General features: G+C 43.6%; 1 protein-coding gene across 6 annotated transcripts in view; it reads right to left on the reverse strand.

The window, feature by feature from the left end:
• The window catches only part of PPFIBP2 (PPFIA binding protein 2), a 165501-nt gene that overhangs the window by 135062 nt on the left and 13838 nt on the right, over positions 1-16601 (reverse strand). For 2 of the 6 annotated variants that reach the window (XM_044270639.1, XM_044270638.1), the window contains exon 1: positions 513-834. The exons of 1 other annotated variant lie outside the window; for it this stretch is intronic. The gene's annotated coding sequence lies outside the window, so the exon portion shown is untranslated. Of the gene's footprint in view, positions 1-512; positions 835-16601 lie in introns of those variants that run through there. 3 more of the 6 variants (XM_044270636.1, XM_044270640.1, XM_044270643.1) reach the window with 3 other exon arrangements.

A 16601-nucleotide genomic window follows, 5' to 3' on the forward strand; every position in this document is an offset into this window, starting at 1 on the left:
ACCTTGTCCTACCGGTTCTGCCAGTTTAAGCCCTGCTTAATTCTTTGGCACACCTCACAATTTTGCAAACATGGGTAAAACACATATTTAATAGGTAGACATACAAAGAAACCTCTTCTCCCTGCTCGGGACTGCACCATAACCAAGAAACACTTTAAAAACCTGCACCAGTAACTTCTGGCAACAATGTTGCAAAATGATGTCTGAAACTTTTGAAGTGTATACTTTGTAACAAGTTCAGTGTATGAAACAGCCAGAGGCTGATTCTGTAGATTACAACCTATGGTAGAGGGGGATATGTGAATGCCTAGGAGTAAACCTAAAGGTAACACATATTATGTAGCAGAGCTGACTGTGTCTACAGTGATATCATGATGCATTTACTGTGGTCGTACCTTTTAGGGTAAGGGCTATACCCTGGCACAATAAATGCAGTACCAAAGGGTTAAATGACAAGTTCAGCTCTGCTACATCCTTACGTAGAACATTAAAAAGTTATCCAGGCGACCTACCTTATTTTTCTGCTCCTTCTGTATTCCGAGGGCTACAGATCTCTCCCCTTGGCTCTTTAATCTGTGAAAGTCGTCCCCTGTAATCACATCACACTGCTTTACTTTGAAGCTAATGACAAGCCTTGCAAGAGGGAACACCACACCAAAAGCACATGCTTGCAATAATGCTGAACACTGCCCAGGAAAAACAAGAACGTCCACAATCTGATTACTACAAATTTTCAAGTTCAGCCTCTTCTCCTGCTGACTAACAAGGAAGTGCAGGGAGACATCTCCTGTGCTGAGCTCCATCTTCAGCGATTCCAAGTTCAAAGAGTTATTTTAAAGGGGCCGCGCTGTTTTTTTTTTTTTTTTTTTCTTTGCGGGGTGAGATGATGTATTGTATTTCATGGGCAGGTTGTTCGTGTTCCTTATGAAGAATCGACTACATTATGTAACAATATACCTAAACCGGAACGGGTGGACGAATGACTATAGACGTGTACAGATCCGACAGGGTGAACAGCATGTCGGATCCGTCCTGCCGCTAGTGTAAAAGTAGCCTTATCTGGCCGTACGCGACTTCTTCTTGACTTCACTATATTCCTCTATGCTCAATTCGCCCAAGGAGGAAATTAAAGGGGTTGTCCCGTTGCAACAACTTATCGCCTATCCACAGGATATGCCTGATTGGCGGGGTTCCAACCTATGGCGCATTTGCCAATCACAAGATCAGGTGCCCATGCATTCATGTCTGCTGCTGCATTTAACTGTATGGGACTGCTGGATAGAGCTATAAGGCTACTTTCACACTCGCGTTTGCTGCGGATCCGTCATGGATCTGCACAAACGCATCCGTTCAGATAATACAACCGCCTGCATCCGTTCAGAACGGATCCGTTTGTATTATCTTTAACATGGTCAAAACGTATCCGTTTTCTATTGTGCCATATTGTGTCAGTGAAAACGGATCTGTCCCCATTGACTTACATTGTGTGCCAGGACGGATCCGTTTGGCTCAGTTTCGTCAGACGGACACCAATACGCTGCAGGCAGCCGCCAAAGCGGAATGGAGACGGATCGGAGGCAAACTGATGCATTCTGAGCGGATCCTTATCCATTCAGAATGCATTAGGGCAAAACTGATCCGTTTTGGACCGCTTGTGAGAGCCCTGAATGCATCTCACAAACCCCCATTCGTCACACCTCCCTTTAACTGGGGTAGCACAGACCCCCATTCCTGTGATCGACAGTCGTCGGGCCCCTGCTGATAAAACACTTATCTCCTATCAATATCTATTCAGCATGTTTGACCCGGCTTCACCACAACATCTGCTGTAGGGGGTGGGGGGTCAGAAGACCCCCCCCCCCCCATACACTTTAGTAGTTTGAAAACTTTCACCTATTGTGTATAGGCACCTTGAGAAGGAAAGTTTTTTTTTAGTTTTTTTTAGCCCTAATACTTAGATGTCTCATGGAAAAGATCCAGTTGATGTATGGAGACTTACTTACAGGCAATGGTAAAAAAATATGCAAATGTGCATGAGCGTATGTTTGGTCTGCGTCCGATTCACATTTTATGAATCGAATGTGACCCATTCATTTCAATTAGCCTGCAAAAGATGCAGGCAGCATACCACTTGCTTTCCCCTGATGATCTGACGACGGCCAGTGAAACGCGTAGGGACGAACAGGTCCGACACTAGGGTCTCCCCCAACCTCTATTGACGAAGCTGGGCACTCACTAGGCTGCATAGGGGAATTGGTGGGGTATTGGATAGAGTTTTATTTATCCACTGGGGTCACCCTCAATAGGGGGATCGTGGTGCTCCTCTGACAGGTATAAGCCCAGGTCAGGTAGGGTAAGATAAGGGTCAGAGACCCAGCACTGGAATCATGGAGACCCCAGTGGTGGCACCACTTTGAAAGACTCTTACTGAGCACTGGTAATTTAGGCACATACGTGCAGCACATATACTTGTCTATTATTGTACTTATGGGCTATTATTTTATATCTAGTGTTGATTAAAAGTTAAGCTTTAGCAAAGTCACCCATTTTTGTTGTAATATATGACTGTGGCGTTAGGCAAAGAGAATACTGACATGAAATCGAAAAAATACTGTGACTGCTCCATGGCCCTAATTTATCTTGAATATCTGCTGGTGTTAGAACTTTGGGGAACATTGACATACAAATGATTTTTGGTAAATTGTAATACAAATTGATTTTATTGCCCTTTAGGGTACTTTCACACTAGCGTTTTTCTTTTCCGGCATTGAGTTCCGTCACAGGGGCTCTATACTGGAAAAGAACTGATCAGGCATATCCCCATGCATTCTGAATGGAGAGTAATCCGTTCAGTTTGCATCAGGATGTCTTCAGTTCAGTCGTTTTGACTGATCAGGCAAAAGCATGCTACGGTTTTCTCTCCGGCGAAAAAAACTGAAGACATGCCTGAACGCCGGATCCGGCATTTTTTCCCATAGGAATGTATTAGCGCCGGATCCGGCATTCAGAATACCGGAATGCCGGATCCGTCGTTCCGTCATGCGCATGCGCAGATCGGTAAAAATGAGAAAAATGTACAAGACGAATCCGTCGGTCCGCATGACAAGCGGAGAGACGGATCCGTCCTTGCAATGCATTTGTGACACGGATCTGCTTTCAGTCAGCAGCAGATCGGCGGATCCGGCGGATCACACTGCCGCAAGTGTGAAAGTAGCCTTACTTAAGATATTTAACTCATTGGGGAAAACTAGCGCAAAGAAAGAGTGGAGGTCGCCCTTTATATAAGAATAAGAACTGGAATCTGATTGGTTGCTGTGGGAAACTGCCCCACTTTTCCCTTGAACTAGTTTTGATAAATACCGCCCCTCCCTCCTTCACTTGATCAGCAAAATAATCAAAGCTTCTTCAGACCCATGCCCCTTTAAGCAACGATTGATATGTACTTTATCTTGGTAACAAGACAACTTTAGTGGGTGATAGACGGCCAGTGTGCGTTTACTCTAATTCTTCCCCAGCCTATAGCTGGCTACTCCAGGGTATTAAAGGAACCTTCCCCTATGGGAGGATGACCGAGTAATAGGTTGATCTAGCTTGCTAGTCCCTGCGTAAAGTGTGCTGTTCCATTTGTGTGCCCGTGTACTGACTTCTGCCTGATTCCTGACTCTGACTTTCCATTGCTTGACCTGTGCCTGACTACCGTATTGACCATTTGCTGCCTGTCCTGAACTCTGCCTGCCCTAAACTCAGCCTATTACTGACTATGAGTTTTGCCTGATCCCTCCATGCACCACACCAGTGTCTCTGACCACTATGGGTCAGCTGTCAACCACACCAGGACTACTCTAGGAGGTAGCAGCCTGGTGGTCCCCTGAAGCAAAGACTAGATCCTTGTATAGAGGTTAACTGGGGAATGCCAGGGGACTGCAAGGATAATGCCATTAGGATTAGACCAAAGTCAAGCCGTTTGGTTGATACAGTGCTTCCACGACCACTGCCCATCACAACATCACATCAGAACTAATGGTAGAAAATTCAGTTTTCTATTTGGAAAGGTGAGATGTGGGAGTTTATTACAACTTATATTCACATTCTATGAGTGGGGGGCATTTATTAATATTATTAGATTAATATATTATATTATTATTTATTAATATAAATGTGTATAAAAAAACTATTAGCTTAGAAGCCTAGAAGATTACATGAGAATCAATTATATTCATCATTACACTTCTGATTTCATGCAGAAAACGTACAGATACAAAAAGCATAGTACAATGTTGTATCTGTCTCCATTATACAAAGAATAAAATTGGTTTGCTGAAATTGGAGCACCCATGGAGTATCTATGGCCTTGGCTCTGTGTCCAATGTTTTAGGTAGACACTTAGGAATCTTCCTATTTTTATACTGAGCTTCCCCAAAGGACATGTCATCTTAAACTGCCCTTACAAAAAAGTTAATTCTGTCAGATTTAGAAGATAAATACATAAAAGCCTCTTCATTACATCCTGGATGATGCTTCACCTAAGCCTGGCTGTAGTTAGTTATTCAAAATGTTACCAACTTCAATATCTGAAATTGTCTCTAATGACGTTTATTAGATGAGCTGCACCAATCATTCCCTTCATATACATTTGATGATCTACTGAGGAACGCAAGCAATGTTGACAAATCCATCCTTGAACGTGAAGAGTCCATATCAGAGCACAAATGCACGCAAGAAGAAGTATAGAAGATTTGTCCTCACATCGAAACAGATTGCACAAGAGCATTGGATTCCGCAGGGCTTGTCTACTGCTAGACCTCTGGACCACCAGTAGATTTGAGCTTGAGCCCACCAGAAGAGAATCCAGCACACGTGCTGACAACATTTTAGGCTTACTTTCACTGTATGTGCAATGCGTTGAACTTGCTCGTATGAAACCAGCCTAAGAGATATCCTCTACTTCAGAATCAATACAGGGTCTCTCAGATGCCGGTGTAACCCTCGTAGGATGGATCTACCACTACTGTAGGTGCCTCACCACCATGAGATCCTTGAAGTGAATGACTCCAAAGTCAGTTCCAAACAGGCCTATTCTTGTATTATTTGGTTCTCCAAATTTCAATTTAATGGGAATAATTACACCAAACATAGACCAGTATCTGAAGAACATCTTCAATAGGGGCTGGGGTATTCATTACAAAGAAATGTTCTTCTGAGTTTCTGGGTCTCCTGGTTTGAGCAATCTCAGGATTCCATAGTTGCCCCCCCCCCCCCCCCCCCAGCTAGAGGACTATCAAAGTCATTGAGGTTACTGTGAGTAGATTAGTCCAGGAATGCAGGCTGGACAGTGTCATACAAGGCAAACCAAGGCCTTATCACTGCTACAAAAGAGGCTAATGACATTCTTAGGAGGCCACTGATAAACTGAGTGTACACAACCGTGCGGACAAATTCTGTTCAGCTCAACTGCTACAAAAAACTATTAACCACAGATTATAAAATGTTCTGACAACATACATCACATCAAGTCAGCTCGTATCCATTATTCAGAAAATCTTCAAATTTAAGGGGCAAATGGATATTCTGGTTTAAATAGTTTGCCAGGAGTAGAGTACTGATGACTTATCCGCAGGATAGGTCATCAATATCTGATCGGTGGGGTTTCGACACCCAGCACCGCTACCGATCAACTATGTAAAGAGGTTGTGGCGCTCTGTCTGCAGTATCTTCAAAGAGCTGATTGTGGGGGTGACAGGAGTCAGACCACCACCAATTAGATAATGATGATGACCTATCCTAAGGATAGAGCATGCTGCTGGAAAACCCCTTTAATGGAATATTATTTAAGCCATTGTGCCACCTGGACCAGGGGTGCACCACCAATGAGGCGAGGTGAGACGATTGCCTCAGGCAGCACCAGGTAGGGGTAAGAAGGGGGCAGTGGAAGTACTAGGAAGCACAATGAGCACTGTATGTGTCGCTGCATTACCCTGTATGTTTTATAGCTCTGTATGTAATGTTTTTCAAGTATGCCTTTAACAGTAGGGCTGGAGGGAAGGGGTTAGGTTAAGAAATTGGCATTGGGGGGTTAGGGCGCCACTTCTGTTTTTGCCTCAGGCAGCAGAAAGGCTAGGTGCACCCCTGACCTGGACATTTCTGGCATATACAAAGGATATCCCATAAATGTCCAGTAGGTACAGGTCCCATCTCTGGGACTCACATGCTCGTTGGCTATTTTCAGCAGTCCTATTAAACTGAAAGGAGACAGTGGTGCATGCATGGTCACCACTCCATTCCAGGTGGTACGCACCTTGAGATAGGAGCTGGTCCCAGAGGTGGAACCTAGTGAACATTTATGGCACAATGTGTACATTCCCGAAAGCAAATCTTAGACATTTATTCCCCTCTGGGACCCACACCCGTCTCCAGAACTGGGAATCCCATCTCGCCTGGTGAGGTGGTCTCTGGCCACTGCATGCTTAGGGAGACTGAATAGACAGGTGTATGCATGTGCTTGGCTTTCTCCATTAACTTTAATGGAAGCAGCCAGGCTCCGCTTACAGGGTTTATATATCAGCACTCAGCAATGGTTCAAGAAATAATACAAATGTTGCGGGTTGATACAGGATCCATCTTTTTATCTGATCTGTGTAATGGATGATTCAGGTGTATTGTGAAGGCTTCTTTGATCTATCCTACTGAAATGGAAGGATCCTTTGGTACTTTGGTGGCTCAGTCCAACCCTGTATATAGAGTAGTAGAAGGTGTGATGAGTCTGCGAAAAGCTGTTATGGGCACAGTCATAAAAACACTAGTGGTTGTCAATCAGGATTTCACATCGAAACCATATTCGGGAATTAAAGGGGTTGTCTCACAAAAACACCTGTCTATATAAACTGTTAGGGCAGATGGATGATATAGGTGGGTACCACCCCATTCAGGACCCCCTCCCCCAACTATTAATAAAGAGAGAGGAGCCTGCTCTGGTATATTACATGGTTAGCTATTCAAAATAAAATAAAAATGATCACATATTTGCTCCTGGCAATGTCAGCTGATCGTTGTGTCTGGAACGGCAGTGATCGGCTAATCGGCGGGCGACCTTCTTTAGAGAAGGGGTGATTAAAATGTGTAGGGTCTCCGAGCGCTGGTCAATGGTAAGGTATATGAAGGACATAAATACTGTACTCCTAGGATCCAAACCTGGGACTAGTGTTGAGCGCGAATAGTCGAATTATGAATATTTATCATGAATATCGCAACGAGAATTCACGAATATTTCTAATATAGTGCTATATATTCGTTTTTAGAATATTTGTCATTTTTTCCATCTGAACACATGATTCCCCCCTGGTTCTTGTTGTGGGTCAATGAGTCATTGGCCCACAAGAAACTTAAACAGGGAGGAATCATGACTTCAGATGGAAAAAAATTACGAATATTTGAAAAAAGTAATATATAGCACTATATTTTTTAAGCGCTATATATTCGTTTTTTAGACTATTCGTCATTTTTTTTCCATCTGAAGTCATGATTCCTCCCTGCTTAAAGGGAACCTGTCACCGGGATTTTGTGTATAGAGCTGAGGACATGGGTTGCTAGATGGCCGCTAGCAAATCCGCAATACCCAGTCCCTATATTTTTTTTATACATATGCAAATTAGCCTGAGATGAGTCCTGTCTCTGACTCATCTCACATACAGGACTCATCTTTGGTTAATTTGCATATGCATCAAATCGTTTTTTTGATACAATAAAAGCACACAGAGCTATAGGGACTGGGTATTGCGGATGTGCTAGCAACCATCTAGCAACCCATGTCCTCAGCTCTATACACAAAATCCCGGTGACGGGTTCCCTTTAAGTTGCTTGACAAGCAACTTAAGCAGGGAGGAATCTAACTTCAGATGGTAAAAAATAACGAATATTCTAAAAAACTAATATATAGCACTATATTCTATAGTGCTATATATTCGTTTTTGACCCATGCCTGTATTGATTGCGTAGTATTTGCATATTACGCGATCATTACCTTGCTGATTTTCGAGTAAAAAAAGAGACTGTAGAATATAACGAATTCGACGAATATTCTACAAAATATTTGCGAAATATCGCAAATTAAAATATGACCCCTGCCGCTCATCACTACTTGGGACTGAGTTTTAACATAGGATCATAGAGACCCCCTGTAAATGCACAAGGGAACACCACAGTCTATAGAGATCCCTCAGCCGCTGACTCCCCGGGACTGACAGGAACTAATCCATGTTACTTCTTCAATCAAATCTTTACAGATCTTGTCTGAAACGCTTCGCTGATTTCTTTTCAACTTCGGAAGTTTGCGTCACCTAAACATTTGACAGACCCAGAGTCTACAAGGCATTAAAATATTTTCTGTGAAGCTTGTGCCTTGACATTCTCAACGTCTCACCCAAATGAAATCTAAGGGCGAAGTTCAAGTGCAAAGATTTTGGGGGGTGACAAGTAGAGGTCCCAAGAGGATAAAAGTCCCAATAGCAAAATATGACCACCCAATATTATTACCTTGATGCTATTTACTAGTATTATGTGAGCTGCATGATCATACTAGTTAACGGTGTATTGAATTGTGGTATTATGCAGCTTCTTTAAGGAAGTATTATTTGGTTACCTGATATTATTTACGGTTGTATGTGGCCTGTATTATGTTGGCACTATATGATGGTATTACATATGGAAGGTATTATCTTGGTTCTCTTTAGAAGTATTATGTAGGCTACATTACTTTAGAACTGTTTAAAGGTGTATTATTTGGGAACTATTGCAGTTTTATATGGGCTCTTTAAAGAGGACCTTTCATCGGTCCAAACATTGTGAACTAAGTATCATGTAATATACAGCGGCGCCCAGGGATCTCACTGCACTTACTATTATCCCTGGGCGCCGCTCCGTTCTCCCGCTATGTCCTCCGGTATGTTCGGGGACTTGGTTATAGTAGGAGGAGTCTGCCCTTGTTCTGCTGGGCGTCTCCTCCTCCTAGGCTGCAGCGCTGGCCAATCGCAGCGCACGGCTCACAGCCTGGGAGAAAAAAACCTCCCAGGCTGTGAGCTGTGCGCTGCGATTGGCCAGCACTACAGCCTAGGAGGAGGAGACGCCCAGCAGAACAAGGGCAGACTCCGCCTACTATAACCAAGTCCCCTAAGTCTCCGCCTACTATAACCAAGTCTCCGAACATACCGGAGGACATAACGGGAGAACGGAGCGGCGCCCGGGGATAATAGTAAGTGCAGTGAGATCCCTGGGCGCCGCTGTATATGTCATGATACTTAGTTCACAATGTTTAAAAGGTCCTCTTTAAGGGAGTGTTTGGTTACTGCATATTATTTGGACACTATAGGGCAGTATTAGGTGGGCTGTATTATTTTGGTGTATATATATATATATATATATATATATAGCCTGTATTATCTTGGCACTATGTGGTTATATTCTATATAAGACTGTTGATATGTTTATTGGAGGGACGGATAGGAACTCCCTTTATACGCGGTAGCGTGAAAAGTTATTTATGAGAGGTGTAAAGAAACAGGAGCCAGCCTATAAAGTAATGTGTGATTCAGTGGAGGCACCGCGTGCGTCTAGCTGGAGACCATCACAAATAGCACCTCCAAGGCAATCATTCAATCCTTCCAGAGTCTTGGCCTGACTTTCTGATTTCTTTTTGGAAAGACAAAAAAAGCATGTAAAGAATGGCTTCCAGTTTTCCAAAATTATCACACTTTCTGGATGATTGGACGATGGATTACGGGAATTCTATTTGATATCCCAGGAAATGCCACATACAATGGTCTCTATGGCTGCTTGCATTTCAAGAGCTGCATGTATTCTGGTATTATGGCTTCATAGACAAAGATGAACCCAGCTGACATAGCGGTTGCAGATAATTTACGAGATCCGCCAATCATGTCACATGTCATAAATCTCTATTCCTTGGATAGGTCGCAGATCACGTCCTGCACAACTTCTCATCAGTGTTACAGATAAGATATTCAAGTCTGACTGCTCTTCCAAGATGTGGCCCTGAGATCTAAGATGCTTTATTGTCTGGTCAATGGCATTCCAAAACCCGGCTACGAGGCGCTCGGTTGTATTTGTTGTCTGAGCAGCACTGGGCAATTATTCTCCATAATTTCCAGTTACACACCTCAGCAGCTTTGTATTTCTGTAAAACAGATGTCTTCTATTCTTTGCTGACAATGTCATCCTCAGGTCTAGACAACGGTGCAGATTTACTAATCCTGTAGAGGGCCTACACTTAGACAGACTGTCTAGACCTGCGCCAGATATATCGCAGGGGGTTAGTTCTGGGTGATAAATCTGATGAATTGCTGGACACTTCGGCTAAAGATGTACCAACTACTGACTGGTTTAACCTTGTAAATTCTGGGATTGAAGTGGTCAAATCACTGGCTTTCTGTTATGGCAGTGGGTGTGGATCACTGTGTCAATCAACAGATTTGACATTGGGCTAATCCTAAGGTCATTATCCTGGCGCTCCCCTGGTTTTCAACTTTTAACCCCTATACAGGGATCTAGACTTCGCTGCAGGTAAACCACCAGACTGCTACCTCCTGGAGTAGTTTCTGTGTGATTTACAGATGATCCAAGGTGGTCTTAGAGACAGGTGCAGGGTAACAAGGGATCTGGCAAAATTGTAGTCAGGGACAGGCTGAGGTCAAGGCAGGCAGAATACAAGCAATATGGTAAATGGTCCATGATCAGGGCAGGCAGCGGAGGGTCAGAATCCAGGAAACGGGCAGAATCAGTACACAGGCAGACAATGGAACACACATATGCAGGATACTAGCAAACAAAACTACCTATTGCTCAGGTACCTTCCACAGGGGAAGGTGCCTGAAGTACCCCAGGGTTGCCAGCCATTGGCTGGTGAAGATTCTGGTAAGCAAGCTTTGGCCCTCTAAGAGCTGGACGAAGCATGCGCAAGGGGATAGAGGCATTGCTGGCAAGAAGTAGGCTGCAGCCTGCGGGTAGAGGATGGCACAACCCCGGTAGGTGGGCCTGCCGGGAAGGAGGAAAGGACTGATAGGTCCGGAGGGGCTGGTGAGCAGAGTGGCGGCCATGTCCACCAGGCAGGGAGGCCCATAACAATTTATATGTTTTCCCTGCAGAGTGGCACTCCGGGCACTGGCTGTGAATGTAGCCGTGCTGTTGTAAAACTTATGCTCAGGGTCCCAGAAGAAGGACTCCCACCAATCATAAAGTAATGGCATATCCTAGCGAAAAACTCTTACAGTGCCAGCAGAGTGCCCCCAGTAATAGGGCTAGCGTTGTTTTCCACGTGCCAAGTCTATGACATCCTCTATTTCAGGAGACTCCTAGACAATATGGCAAAGTAGGCAAGTATGTGCTAAGAACATTTCTGATATTTAAAGAGGTTCTTCACCTAAATATATATGACATATATGGGTATGTTGGGGATGTCCCAGGTGGTGTGGGGGTGAGATCTTAGTATGGACAGAGAAAGGGGTATTGTAAGTAAAGCCAAGCCTCTGGCCAATCTCTGTCCTTAGATCAGTAGCAAATTCTAGGCAGAATGTTTTCTATGGACATACTGAAGTAATGGGGTTGTCAGGCGTACCTCTAGTAACCAGTCTGATTCACATCAATCAGCTTTTCAGCTGGATAAGCACCATGCTGACTACAGTAAAGGAAACTTGGGGCAGTCATGGCATTCTCCATTTCATGTTGCATTTTTGAGGAGAACCTCATTACAGGTTCTCCTACAGGGTTGTCTCATAAAGACAATCTCTGATCTCCTGACCTCATAAACACTCAGTATGGCTAAAATCTCATCAAACTGAAAAGAATATCGTTTAAGGCTTCACATGAGCTGTCAGCTGATGGAACTCAGGAGGGAGGGGCGGTCTGCAAATAGACTGATTTTTAACTAGACGTATCACAAAAACGGCTACATATTTTTTTTATCAAAGACCATTTGAAAACAAATCAAGTTTAGCCCACAAGGAGTAAAAAGCACGAAGGTGTCCATAGCCTTAAAATTTTCGTCATGGATCTGGATAAATCTAATCTTAGCTCAACATCTTCCTTCTCATCTAAAACCATCTTCTGATGACAAAGTTAAATCCTGAGTTGCACTGAGTGAGATGTACCAAGGTTTATAGACATGGCAGAAGTAACTGGAATTCCACCGTACATCTTACTAGGCTTTGATCTTCTACAAATCACATTCTCAAGAGAAGAATTCAGGACAGCTCTTCCAATTATAAAATCAACATTTGTTTCATGAAAGTGGAAAACCCTATTCAAGACATTTAGAGAGGGCATAAGGATCAAGGGGCAGATCAAGACAAGAACATGAGGTGGCTTTTTGGAGACAGCAAGGTCTACTCACTCTGGAACAGATTGATATGATATTTAATCCTGTAATGCACTGTACATTCAGAATTATTTTAGCAAATATAAGGGGATGAAGGGGTGGCAACAACCCCCCCCCCCCTTCCCCTTCGTTCCATGAGAGGACCAAAAGGTTGGTACATAAGAAGACACCAGTATAAATGGCACACAGTAGCTGGGATGCCCAATTACTTATTTTTCATGGGGAGAAAGGGGGAGGGGGGATCAAAAGCTTTCGCAAATAAACTAAAATAGGTGAGAGGTCTGGACTTCACCTTTCTCCTGTTCCTCAAATGGTACTCTTCTACGTCAGGCTTTTCCCTAATCCTACGGGATATCTCAGTTAATAGAGGGGGTCCACCATTTAGGACTCTCTTGTACAGGTACAAACAGCATTTCTTGGGCTGAAGGACCTGGCTTGCCAATACTCTACTTGGTCAGCCCATTGATTTCAATCGAAAAGGTGCAATACCTCATTTCTCCTGTGGTGGTGGTCCAGATAGATTGAACATTTTCTGCTGGCTTTTCCTACTGGCTACAGTAGAGGACTCTTCTCACAAAAGAGGATTGTACGGTGGCCTGGTTTGGGGTGGCTCCAATACTATTCTGTGTCCTCCGGACACCGTTGAGGTGTCACCACGTGTTGCTGCTCTCCATAAGGGTTGGTAAAGCGTGGTGCACCGCAATGGGAAATAAGTCCAGAGAGTCAGTGTCTGTAGTAAACCAGTGTGCTTCTTTACTGGAGGAACTCAATTGCAAAACAATACAAGCAAGACACTGAGCTGGCTTCTCCAGTCTCCTCCCTGGCAGAAAAAGGTTTCATGCTAATGAAGGGCCTGAGCTAGCTGTCACTCTCTCTCTAAGGCCGGGTTCACATTTGCGTTGTGAACTCTGGCACTGTAATGCGGTCCGGCGTACATGCAACATTTTTTGTCTGGCCAAAAGTTGGCATATACAGTATGTCGGAAAGCGGCTGAATTACTTCTGGATCCTGGCATCTTGATAACAGGGCTGGTGACCTCAGCGTCTTCTTCTGGTCACTCAAGCAATCTGCTACTAAGCACTGGTCCCTACCTGCAGACAACTATGGGCTCTGACTGCCTTCTTTCTTAGGCTACTTTCACACTCGCGTTTTTTGCGGATCCGTCATGGATCTGCAAAAATGGTTTTGTTACAATAATACAACCGCATGCATCCGACATGAACGGATCCGTTTGTATTATCTTTACAATAGCCAAGACGAATATGTCTTGAACAACATTGAAAGTAAATGGGGGGACGGATCCGTTTTCTATTGTGCCAGATTGTGTCATAGAAAACGGATCCGTCCCCATTGACTTACATTGTGTGCCAGGACGGAACCGTTTGGCTCCGCTTCGTCAGGCGGACAGAAAAGCGCTGCAGGCACCGTTTTGGTATCCGCCTTCAGAGCGGAACGGTGACCGAACGGAGGCAAACTGATGCATTCTGAGCGGATCCTTTTCCATTCAGAATGCATTAGGGCAAAACTGATCCATTTTGGACCGCTTGTGAGAGCCCAAGATGGATCTCACAAACGGAAAGCCAAAACACGAGTGTTAAAGTAGCCTTATACAGTTTCTAGCTGAACTTAGAGCCTTCTAGTTGGAGGGGTGGAGTGGAGAATCACAGCCTAAACAGAAACAATGTTACAAGCTTCAATGCATGTCTATGGGAATGAATAAGCAGTTTTTCCAGACATAAACAGAGCTAAACCAGACAGTCAGAATTTAAGGTCAGTGTGTCTTTTTTTCCTTTCAAAACTTTGCATAGTTAGAAAGTCATAAGTTCACTGGCTGTGCATTAACTGTTTCCACAGTGCTGAGCCGCTATAGTGTAATAACAGTGCAAATGAACAGGATATATTACAATAAAGATACATGCAGTTCAACAATATGAAACAGTATAACAGCACACAATACCATATATCACAGTGCAAGTTAACCCTTCAACGTGCAATAAAGTAGGTGTCAGAATATAAAGGAAATGTAGCGCACACACACAGTGTAGCCCTAAAAAGTTGCAGACCCACTATTCCTGCCTACTTGAATGGTCAACCTATGTGGTGAGCCCACAGCTGGTCGACAGTCTCTATACTACGTATGTGTTGGAGCGACACATAAACAGACACAATAAGAGTAGCCAGCATCAAAAGCCAGTCGGTCAAAGAAGTGCCTAGAACGCCAGATGCAAACGAGAAAGCCAGGCAAGCCAGAAGCCAAAAACTTGGAGAGCAATACAAGACTAGATTGCCAGAACTCGTAGTCTCAATACCAGATCCAGAAGTCACAGCCAAAGTAAACGCAATGCCACCAAGGAACAGCAGGGGGAGCCAGATGAACAGAAATTCCCCGACACCTGCACCCACAGCAGCCAGACTTATGTAGAGAGCTGGGAATGATCTCCAGCTGGCTACCGTAAATGTTGGGCAGAGCTGAACGAGTTGAGGCCCTAATGCTCTGACGTGCTGCTTCATTGGCCCCAGGCTGAGAGGACTGCATCACAATGTCGTTTCCCCTGGCGGCTGGACGCCGCTGCTGCATTGAGGCAGCACCGACCTGGGGAACACTATGGCTTTGCATAGTAGCAATAAGGGCCACAACCCTTGCTCCAGGGCACTACAATTATCCATTGTGAACAACCTCCTTATATACAGTAAAAGAAGCCCCTATTTTTACATCAGTTATATATATATAGAACACTATATAATTCAGCAAGTCAAAACCCAACTTTCATATACATAGATTATAAAACAAGCTGGCACTTTTTGAAGAACCGTAACACATAGCATCTAACGCTATCTCATTACCAGCAGGAATATTTTCCCGTATAGTTCGGGGTCTGACTGATCTCCACTTAGATTTAATAAGCCACTTATAAGTGCATTAACGCTAATTCTAAAACCCGCGTGTAGATAAAAGCCATTGAAAAAGCAGAATGTTCAATAATTTTCTAATAATCTAATATTCCTCCCCTTCTCATGGTAAATGTCCAGCTCCTCATTCATCCTTTACGTTGAAAGTGGCCAAGACTGGAGAGGGCTCACAATTCAGGAAATCGTTTTGGAAGGAAGTCAATCTATTTGTGGTACGGACGGGGTATTCAATATTTAACATTAAACACCTTATACAGGTCCTGAATTCATTCACAAACTTCATCGGTTAGGTAGACCTCTGAAGGACCCAGCATTTCTGTACATCACATGGAAAGCCCATTGGTTTTAATGGGAACTGTGTAATGCTCAAGTTCTCCTCTGGGGGAGCTGCAGGGAAATTGAACACATAGACCATGTTTACATGGCTAAAATACGATTTTAATTTGATATGAATTTGTCAAGGAATCTATGTTCTAAATCCTTCAGTTTGTAATACTGCAGATATCCATGGACATGTCTACTGTACAGTTTCCAGTGCCTACAGCTGATTGGTGGTGGTGCCAGCAGTCAGACCCTCACTGATCTGATATTGATTACCTATCCTGAAGACAATTCATCAACATCTAAGTCCTAGAAAACCCTTTTAATTCTTCTCAAGGACCCACATCAAGGGTTAACATACCATAGAGGGAACACATAGAGCGGAGGCAAGAATATGGGAGAGGGTGCAGAGGTGAAAGAAACATCAGTCCCTCTTCTCCTGGATGGCAAAACTGGGCCCATAAAGAGGACCCATCGCAGTATTTTATACAAGGACCCCTCTATTTTCTATGTCTAAGGGCTCTTTCACACTTGCGTTCTTTTCTTCTGTCATAGAGTTCCGTCGTCGGGGCTCTATGCCGGAAGAATACTGATCAGGATTATCCCCATGCATTCTGAATACCTAAAGTATAGAATACCTAAAGTATTTTAGAAAAAAACATGAATTGTCTGTGTTACTGTAATTCAGGCCTAGGTATTGTACAGTATATAATGTATAGGCAATATATAGAATGACAAGTAGGCAAAGTATGAAACGTTATCAAATATTAAAAGAAGCCTTTATTGATGTGAAAACATCAAAGGAAGAAATGGAAAATAAATAAAATGCTAAATAAACTACCCTTGTTATACAATAGCAAAAGAACAGAACTTTCTTACTGAAAAACAAGAGAAAGAGATCAATGTTATCCTCACTTGTTGTAACAAGAAAGGCTAGAGTGGCATTTTGAGTTGCACTTGATTGTCTTTCTCACTCAAGAGAACTTCA

This window comes from Bufo gargarizans, chromosome 10, assembly GCF_014858855.1.
Source record: "Bufo gargarizans isolate SCDJY-AF-19 chromosome 10, ASM1485885v1, whole genome shotgun sequence".
Classification (NCBI taxonomy): Eukaryota; Metazoa; Chordata; class Amphibia; order Anura; family Bufonidae; genus Bufo; species Bufo gargarizans.